At 35.3% G+C, this 9,463-nt stretch overlaps 1 protein-coding gene across 1 annotated transcript in view; it reads right to left on the reverse strand.

Moving 5' to 3' along the window:
• The window catches only part of neb (nebbish), a 252,883-nt gene that overhangs the window by 175,719 nt on the left and 67,701 nt on the right, over positions 1 to 9,463 (reverse strand). The window lies entirely within an intron of this gene.

A 9,463-nucleotide genomic window follows, 5' to 3' on the forward strand; every position in this document is an offset into this window, starting at 1 on the left:
ATTTTACCCGACTAGAATCTACAATAGAAACTCTTGAGCTATCGGTAAATAACTTTACAAACTCAATGAGTAATATGATGCAAGAAATGCTTAAGATGCAATCAATGTTATTGCAGGCTGTGCTTAACAGACCATGAACTGCCTAATAATATGTTTTTGGAATGCAAACTGCATACGCCAACACAAAAACGAACTCGAATATTTTTTAAGAAACCAACAAATTTGAGTTCTGAAACTCATTTGACGTCCAGAAATTCATTTCGAATAAATGGATATGTAATATTTGACACCAAAGATCCCAGAGGTAGAGCATGCGGAGGCTCGGCAATTTTAATAAAAGCTCGAATCAAACACTACATAATGTGTGATTTTTGCGAAGATTATCTTCAAGCTACTACAATCTGTCTTGAAGATTTTCATCGAAACTAATTGATTTCATCGATATACTAGATTTTCAATTACAGAAAGTCAATATAATAGATTTTTTAAATCACTAGGCCCCCGTTTCCTGCCTGCTGGCGATTATAATGCTAAGCAAACATTCTGGGGATAACGACTGATTACCCCTAAAGGTCGTGTTTTGTTCGATACAATTTCTAAAATGGGTTTGAATGTGTTTTCGAGCGACCATCCTACTTACTGGCCTACTGACCCACGAAAAATACCGGAAGTTATTGATTTTAGCTTGATGAAAAATATCCCTAGAGAAATGATTCAAATTGAATCCTCGTTGGAACTATCTTCAGACCCCTCACCCACTATTGTTACTTTATTGAGCCCCCTAGAAATTGTGACATAATTTAGCGATGGCAGGCACAAGAATAAATTGGCCCAAATTCCTGGCAGCTGGCGATTATAATGCTAAGCATACTCACTGGGGATCAAGACTTGTAACCCCGAAAGGTAGCGCTTTGTTTAATACAATTTCTAAATTGAATTTGAATGTGCTGTCGAGCGGTGAACCAACATACTGGCCTACTGACCCAAGCAAAATATCCGATGTCATTGATTTTGCAGTTACAAAAAATTTACCAATGGAACTAATGCAGGTTAAATCTTCATTAGAATTATCCTCGGATCACTCACTTCGTTACTCTATTGAACCCCCTAGAAATAGTATCCCCGACTGGTCACTCTGCAATATCAAGCACGAAAATAAATTGGTAGAAATATAGAAAATATATTAGCACACACAGTACAGAAAATATATCGGATCATCAATTCGGATTTCGAGAAAAACATAACACCATAGAACAAACTCACAGGTTGGTAGAAATCATATCCAAGACATTTGAAGAAAACAAATATTGTTCTGCACTCTTCATCGACGTTTCGCAAGCCTTCGACAAAGTATGGCATGAAGGATTATCGATAAAAATAAAACAATATTTACCAGTGAACACACACATTTGCTATATACTTGTGATATGCCTACAAACAGTCGAACCCACATATCTACTTTTGCTGATGACACAGCTATACTAGCCATTCATGAAAACCCCCAAGAAGCATCTGAACTTTTACAAGACCATATACTCGACATAGAAAGGTGGTTAAAACAATGGAGAATAAAAGTAAACGAGCAAAAATGTATACATCTTACATTCACATTGCGTAGAGAATCGTGCCCTCCAATCCTAATAAATAATCATATAATACCTCAACAAACTGAAGTTAAATATCTAGGTCTGCATCTAGACCGACGTCTTACCTGGAAAAAGCATATAGATACGAAATTGACTCAAATGAAGTTAAAATTACTACAAATTTACTGGCTAATTGGTAAAAACTCGAGATTGAGTTTAGATTGTAAACTTTTGCTGTACAGGGATTCCAAAATAAAATATTACGAATGATAACAGCAGCGCCTTGGTATGTGAGAAATATTAACATTCATAAGGACCTAGGTGTCTCCCTGGTGAAAAATTAAATAAAAAAAAAAAGCGGAGTCATATTTGAAAAAGTTAGAAGTTCACCCAAACCCACTTGCACGAACATTAATGAGAAGTAATGGCTACATCCGACTAAGAAGAAGGAATCCAACAAACCTGCGCTGATGATAGGATCTATAAATTAAACATAATTTTTCGTCCAACTGTGGTGGGACGTAAATAAAAAAATAATATTTAGATTTAAGATTTGAAGAGAGTGGCAATTGCACAGATCCCCCCAACTAAAATCGAAGCATAAAGATTGTATAAAAAAACTTAAAAAGCTCTTGGAATTTCGAAAAATGGAATCATTGAATAAATATTTAGAAAGCCTGGACGCAACCCCGATCGGATTACTCATTATGGCGAGCAACAAAAAGTCTTAAAAGACCTGTCATATGTAAGTCCCCCTTGCGAAATTCAAGTGGTAGTTGGGCAAGAAGTGATACTGAAAAAGTGAATCTGTTTGTTAATCATTTAAAAAAAGTATTTACACCGAGCACATCAAACGAAGCAATTGAGTTGCCACCTGTTGCACCCCATTTTGGAGAAGCCGTACCCCTATGTTTTGAGATTCGAGAGATTGAAAATACTATTGTTGATTTAAATCCCAAGAAAGCGCATGGTATGGAAAAGATCAGCAACAAGATGCTTATGGAGCTACCCCGGATAGCAATAAAAATAATTCTTTTTATTTTTAATGCTATATTACGACTTGAATATTATCCTCCAGAATGGAAGGTTTCACTGGTTACCATGATACCCAAGCCGGGAAAAGATCACACAAAATTAGAATCATACAGACCCATCAGCCGATGTTAACTGAAAACAATTGTATTCCGAATCATCAATTTGGATTTAGAAGAAAACACAGTACTATCGAACAAACCCATAGACTTGTAAATATGGTGAGAAAAGCGTTTGAAGAAAAGAAATACTGTTCCGGACTCTTCATCGACATCTCTCAAGCGTTTGATAAGGTATGGCATGCTGGATTAATACACAAATTGAGTCAAAATTTACCCGCAAACACACATAAGCTGTTGGAAAGCTATTTAACTGGTCGAACATTTAAGGTTAAAGAGGGAAACTTTTCAAGTACTGCACAACCCATTGAAGCTGGAGTCCCCCAAGGCAGTATCCTGGGACCTTTTTTATATTTGATATATTCGTCTGTAGTGCGATTCACTAACTTTTAACGAACCGACAATCGTAATGTTTATCGACATAAATAATCGCTTGCAGTAACGATAGTGTGATTCAGTAATTTATTTTTAACGATTGTTTAAGATATGACATCTCTGTCTACAAAATATCAAAATAAGCGAAAAGTAGAAAACCATTATTTGACACACAATAAAATAATTAACCAGTGGTGTAGTGAGTACAACGTTGATTAGCAATCGGAAGGTTATTGGTTCGACACTTGGCTGCGACTTACTTTTTTTATTTATTTTTTTTAGTAAATACATATTTTTATGAATAATTCTACTAACAAAACAACTTATTTCCTTCCAAAATGTAAAGGATTACTTTTGGACATCGCGAGCAAAAATAAGTACTTCTTCCAGGTGAATAATTAGTAGTATAATCTTCAAATTCCCCTATTTTTCAGCTTATTTTTTTATATTTTATTGTAAATATTAATAAGTTAAGTAAACAAAATTGTGTTTCCATTATTTTTACGATAGTTCCAGCTACAAAAGATGATGATGACGAAGAAAAAAATTGCAAATACACTTTATCGATTAAATAAACACAACTTAAATTATTGTCGCTAACATAACGAAAAAAAAACTGCTTTAAGTAACAGCTGACTTCAACCGACAGCGAATGTCGTTAAAAATGTTACTGAATAGCAAATTCGATAAATTTTCGTTATATTTATTTTAACGATACGATTATCGTTATAAAAGTTAGTGAATCGCACTACTGATATGCCAACTAACAATCGCAATCATACATCAACATTTGCTCAAGAAGCGTCTCGTTACTTACAAAACCACATATTTGAATTAGAAAAATGGTTAAAACAATGGAAAATTTAAGTCAACGAGCAAAAATGTACACACATAACATTTACATTGCGTAGAGAATCATGCCCCCCTATTCATATCAATAACCAAACAATAATTCAACAATCGGAAGTGAAATACCTCGGAATACATCTCGATCGTCGCCTTACATGGAAAAGTCATATAGATGCAAAGTTGACTCAAAAGAAATTGAAATTAATTCAAATTAATTGGCTTATTGGGAGAAACTCTACGCTTAGTTTAGATTGTAAACTTCTACTCTATAACATGATCATAAAACCGATATGGTGTTATGGCATTCAGTTATGGGGCACGGCCTCAGCGTCAAATGTAGAAAAGATCCAAAGACGCCAAAACAAGTTTCTAAGAATGATCACAGTTGCCCCCTCGTATATCAAAAACGCGAATATACACAAAGATCTAAAAGTGCCCATTGTAAAAACTGAAATCTAGAAAAATGTACAAAAATATTTAAAAAAAACTTGAAGTTCACCCAAACCCGCTGGCCCGCAACATATTAGATAACCGTGGCCACACTCGATTAAGAAGGAGGGACACATCAGACCTAATCTAGAAGGAAGAATGCCAATTTTGGCCACACTCGATTAAGAAGGAGGGACACATCAGACCTAATCTAGAAGGAAGAATGCCAATTTTACCAAAACAACCATGAATAAAATTTTTTTTTTTTCGGCACTGGCTGGACTAATTAAATAATAATTATTAGATATAACATTTGAACCACTTATTGTTAGTTCATTAAATAATGAAGATACAATAAATAAATGAAAAAATAAAATGCTGTTTGACAGCTAGCTGTTCGTGCAAAAGAAGTGTTGCGTATGTTATTTCGTGAGTAAAAATAAGGTTGCCAGATGTATTTCACATGTTTTCCACAATAAAAACAGAGTACTGCTTTTGCGAAATTATTTCGCATATATTTCATTCCAAATATTTTATATGTAGTTTGACAGCATTTCGCAAGAAATTTTGAACAGAGTACATAGCTTTAATGTAAAACTCTTATAATAAACTTTAACAGGTTATGGGTCGCATTGTTCGCGGAAAATTTAAAATCGTTTTTATAAAGGGAAAATAATTTAAGACTATTTGAGAAGGAAGTTCATCATTGTATCAAATTGAGAAGCTGGACGGCAACAACTTCGACTCCTGGTCTATCCAAATGCGTAGTGTGCTGGTTCATAGCAACATGCAAGTGTGATGTCAATCGTGTAACACTGATGTTGTTTTGAGGGATGTGTTGTATTCATCGGAATTGCAGGCATGTTTTGTTTCGATAAGGCTGTTGAACGTGACTATGTGGCTATGTTTAACAAGAATGCTGCTTGTATAAATGACAGGAATGGTAACATGTTCATTAAGGCTGTGAAACATAATAATTTATTTGTCGTTGAGTGTGATGTAGGTGAGCAGTTGTGCGCTACGAATTTTTAATGGCATGATCGATATGGTCATTTGAATGACAAAAGTTTGGACTTATTATCGAGAAATAAGATGGTTATTGGCATGGAGTCTAAGGGGAATGATACAACAGTAAAACTTGTATGTTGAGCAAAGTTCATGTTAGCCCTTTTCCTCAACAATCTATGTCAACATCGAATGAGTTATTAGAATTGGTGCACACGGATGTCTGTGGACCTATGAAGGTTCAATCTATTGGCGGATCGAGATATTTCTTAATCTTTATCGATGTTAAATTCAGACGGACATTTGAAGCGGAAATCAGAGGTATTGGAGAAATTTAAGATTTTTAAGGCACAAGTCGAAAGACAATCTGGCAGAAAAATAAAATCTATTCGCAGCGCCAATGGGGGTGAGTACACTAGTAAGGATTTTGATTATTTGAAGGAGTGTGGCATAACTCGACAGTTAACGGTACCCTACACGCCCCAGCAAAATGGCGTTTCGGAACGGATGAACCGAACGATAGTTGAGGTGGCGCGATCGATGCTGATCCACGCGGGTATTTCAATTGATTTGTGGGCGGAGGCTGTTTGTACAGCTGTATATTTGAGAAACCGATGCCCCAGTCGTAGTTTGAATGATAAAACTCCATATGAAGTATGGCACGGCAAACGACCTAATGTAAACCATTTGAGGACATTTGGATACTTGGCAGTGGCACTTAAGAAGCCACAGAGGTCGATATTTTGAATTGGTGTCGAAAGCATTTCGATTGTATGATATGGCAACGCATGGCATTGTTGAACGTCGTGATGTCGAATTTGAAGAGGCAAAATTTCCACGGAATATTGGGAATGGTTCTGTTTCGAATGGAAATGATTTTGTATTTTTTGATTTTCTACATGGAAATGAGCACGAAGTTATCGGTGTCCATGGGGCCCGACAGGATAGCTGCAGTGAGCAAGATGAGAATTCTGAAGGTAACGATGATAATGCAGACACATTCGACACAGCTGATGAAGACTCGGAAAATGATTTTCATGGATTTAAGGCGGGTCCTGGTAGACCTCGAATTATAAGAAGTGGTGAACCTGGTAGACCACGAAAGGTGCGGAATTTGGTGAGTCATTTATGTAATAATTTTATTCCACAAAGTTTTGACGAGGCAGTATCATGCGACGATAGTCCCAAGTGAGAGGAGGCAATGAAGGCTGAACTTAATGCCCTGGGAAAAAACATCACATGGAACCTAGTCGACTTACCAGACGGTCATAAGACGATTGGATGCAAGTGGGTTTTCGCCATTAAGCGTAATTGAAACGGTGAAATAGAGCGATATAAGGCGCGTCTAGTTGCCAAGGGATGCGGCCAGAAGTTTGGCATCAACTATAATGAGACATTTTCTCCTGTGGTGCGATACTCTACAATACGCATGCTGTTGGCATTGGCGGTGGAGGAAAAAATGCATTTGCATTAGGTCGATATAAGCACGGCATATTTTAATTGTGACCTGAATGACGAGATATACATGACCCAACTAGAAGGCTTTGTTAATAGGACTGATTCGTCCAAGGTACTGAAATTGAATAGATCTCTATATGGATTAAAACAAGCCGGAAGGAATTGGAATGAGAAACTTGATGGTGTTTTAAAGGAAATGGGTTTTATGGCATGTGAGAATGAGCCATGCCTATACAAAACAACGATTAACGGTGACATGATGTTGGTGGCAGTATACGATGATGATCTAATAATTGCTAGCAATAACAAGGAGGCGATTTTAAGGTTTAAATCTAATTTGTCAAAGGTATTTGAAGTATCCGATAAGGGAATTCTACGCCATTTCCTTGGAATGCAGATAGAAAGTGACGGTGAAGTGGGTGTCATAAAATTATGTCAAGGTCGATATGTGAATATTTTGATGCAGTATGGGATGGAGAATTGCAAAACCGTGTCTGTACCTCTCGACCCTGGTTTACAAACCAATTGTGATGATTGTAAGAGGCTAGTAAGGAGGAATATCAGTCGATAATTGGTGCTTTAACTTATCTCGCGATAACTTCTAGACCTGATATACAACATTCTATTTCGAAGCTTGCACAACACAATCAGGATACACATCTCGAACATATGACCGCAGTGAAGCATATACTGCGATACCTAAGGGGTACTACGAATCTTGGTTTGATTTATGAAGCTGGTGATGCCTGTGTTAGAGGTTACGCTGACGCTGATTGGGGTAGCAGCGCTACGGACGTAAATCGTATACGGGATATATATTCTACATTGGGAAATGCGTTATCTTCTCATGGGAATCACATAAGCAGTTTACAGTGGCTCTTAGCTCTACTGAAGCAGAATACATGGCTATGTCGAGCACGTGTAAGGAGGCAATATATCTGAAACGTTTGTTGGCTGAAATTGGTTTTGATGGTATTAAATCTATTCTGGTAAACGTGGACAATCAGGGCGCAATGAAATTGGCGATGGATCCGATTTTTCACAACCGTACGAAACACATTGATATTAGATATCATCATATTCGTGAGGTTGTGCGTAATTCAGAAGTTGAAGTATTGTTCAACAAATGAGATGGTAGCCGACATCCTGACGAAGAATCTTTCTAAGGCGAAACATATGTATTTTGTGAATTTAAGGAATTTATTATATTAGGTATAATTTGTATAAAGGATATACATGTTGAGGAGTGTTGAAATATGGCAACCCTTTTATATTGCAACATGTACGTTCTCTATTTTCTTTTTACATGTTCATTCTTATATTGTAGTAACATTAGTATTACTTTCAACTTTTTATTTTGGTCTTACATATGTACGTGTGAACGTGGAAATTATGAATCGTATGTATAGCGTATATTTTGACATACACATCGAATTCCATACGCATTGAATACATATGGGCAATTCCACGAGAATGACTACCACGACTGAAAACCCAAAAATCCCTTGAAACTTTTTTTCAAGATGATTTGAAAAGGAGAAAACACTAAAATATTACTATGTGTAAGTATTTAGAGCTTATTACGACATTCTATTGGCAAAAATAATAGTTTAAACTGACTATATTTAATTTGTTAATTCAATTGGCATGTTTTAGGCTAAAATTGCGGTTAAAACTAAGCTCCCAATTAGCATATAGTATGAAATGAATTTGTATCTGATTGTTTATTCGCTATTATAAAATTGTTTATTGAAAACGAATGTATATTTTCTATTAATTTTTTTAGTTTTTGTATACATATATTTACAGAATATATATTGTTTAATTTACGATATTAAAATTTATTTATTATAAAATCATCCAAAGATTGTTTTTATTTAAATATGACGGATTGTAAAGGAAAAATATTTCGTTTATTGTAAGAAATAAAAAGAAAACATAACGATTCGAAAATTTTCGCATATTTCTACATGTACCTCAAAATGACTTCCGTTTTATGTCACGTACGATATACCCTTATTTCGCACGATATATTGGACAACAATGTTTCGAAAGAACTTTTTATTATTTTAAAATATAGTACCCTCTGAATGGAATATAAAGACCAATTATTTTTCAGATACTCTTATTTTTGCAAAATCTATTCCACTCTATAGGCGTACAAATGGAATTACCCATATGGAACTTAAAATTTAATTTTTAACAGAAAAATTTATAAATTAAGATCTAGGTGAGAGCAAATACCACAAATAACAATTCAATAACTCAAAAATAGAAAAAAGGCTCAATAAAAATTAAACTTAAACTTAACTCAAAAATAGTAGCAAAAAATAATGAGTTCTAAGCATGAAAAAAACGATACTGTGATAAACGTGACGTATCCTGTTAACAAGAAATATATGTACTACATGTATGACGTTCGGTATATTTGGGTTAAGAATAGGTTATTATTGTTAATGGGGCCATATAGAGTAATGTTTTACCCTTGAAGTACAAATTGCACTGAATAAAACGTACAACTGTACTTAAGTTATCATCACTGGTATACGTGCATTAAGAGGCAAAACACACAAACACATACGCACATACATCTGTACACGCATATGAATA

This window comes from Calliphora vicina, chromosome 2, assembly GCF_958450345.1.
Source record: "Calliphora vicina chromosome 2, idCalVici1.1, whole genome shotgun sequence".
NCBI lineage: Eukaryota > Metazoa > Arthropoda > Insecta > Diptera > Calliphoridae > Calliphora > Calliphora vicina.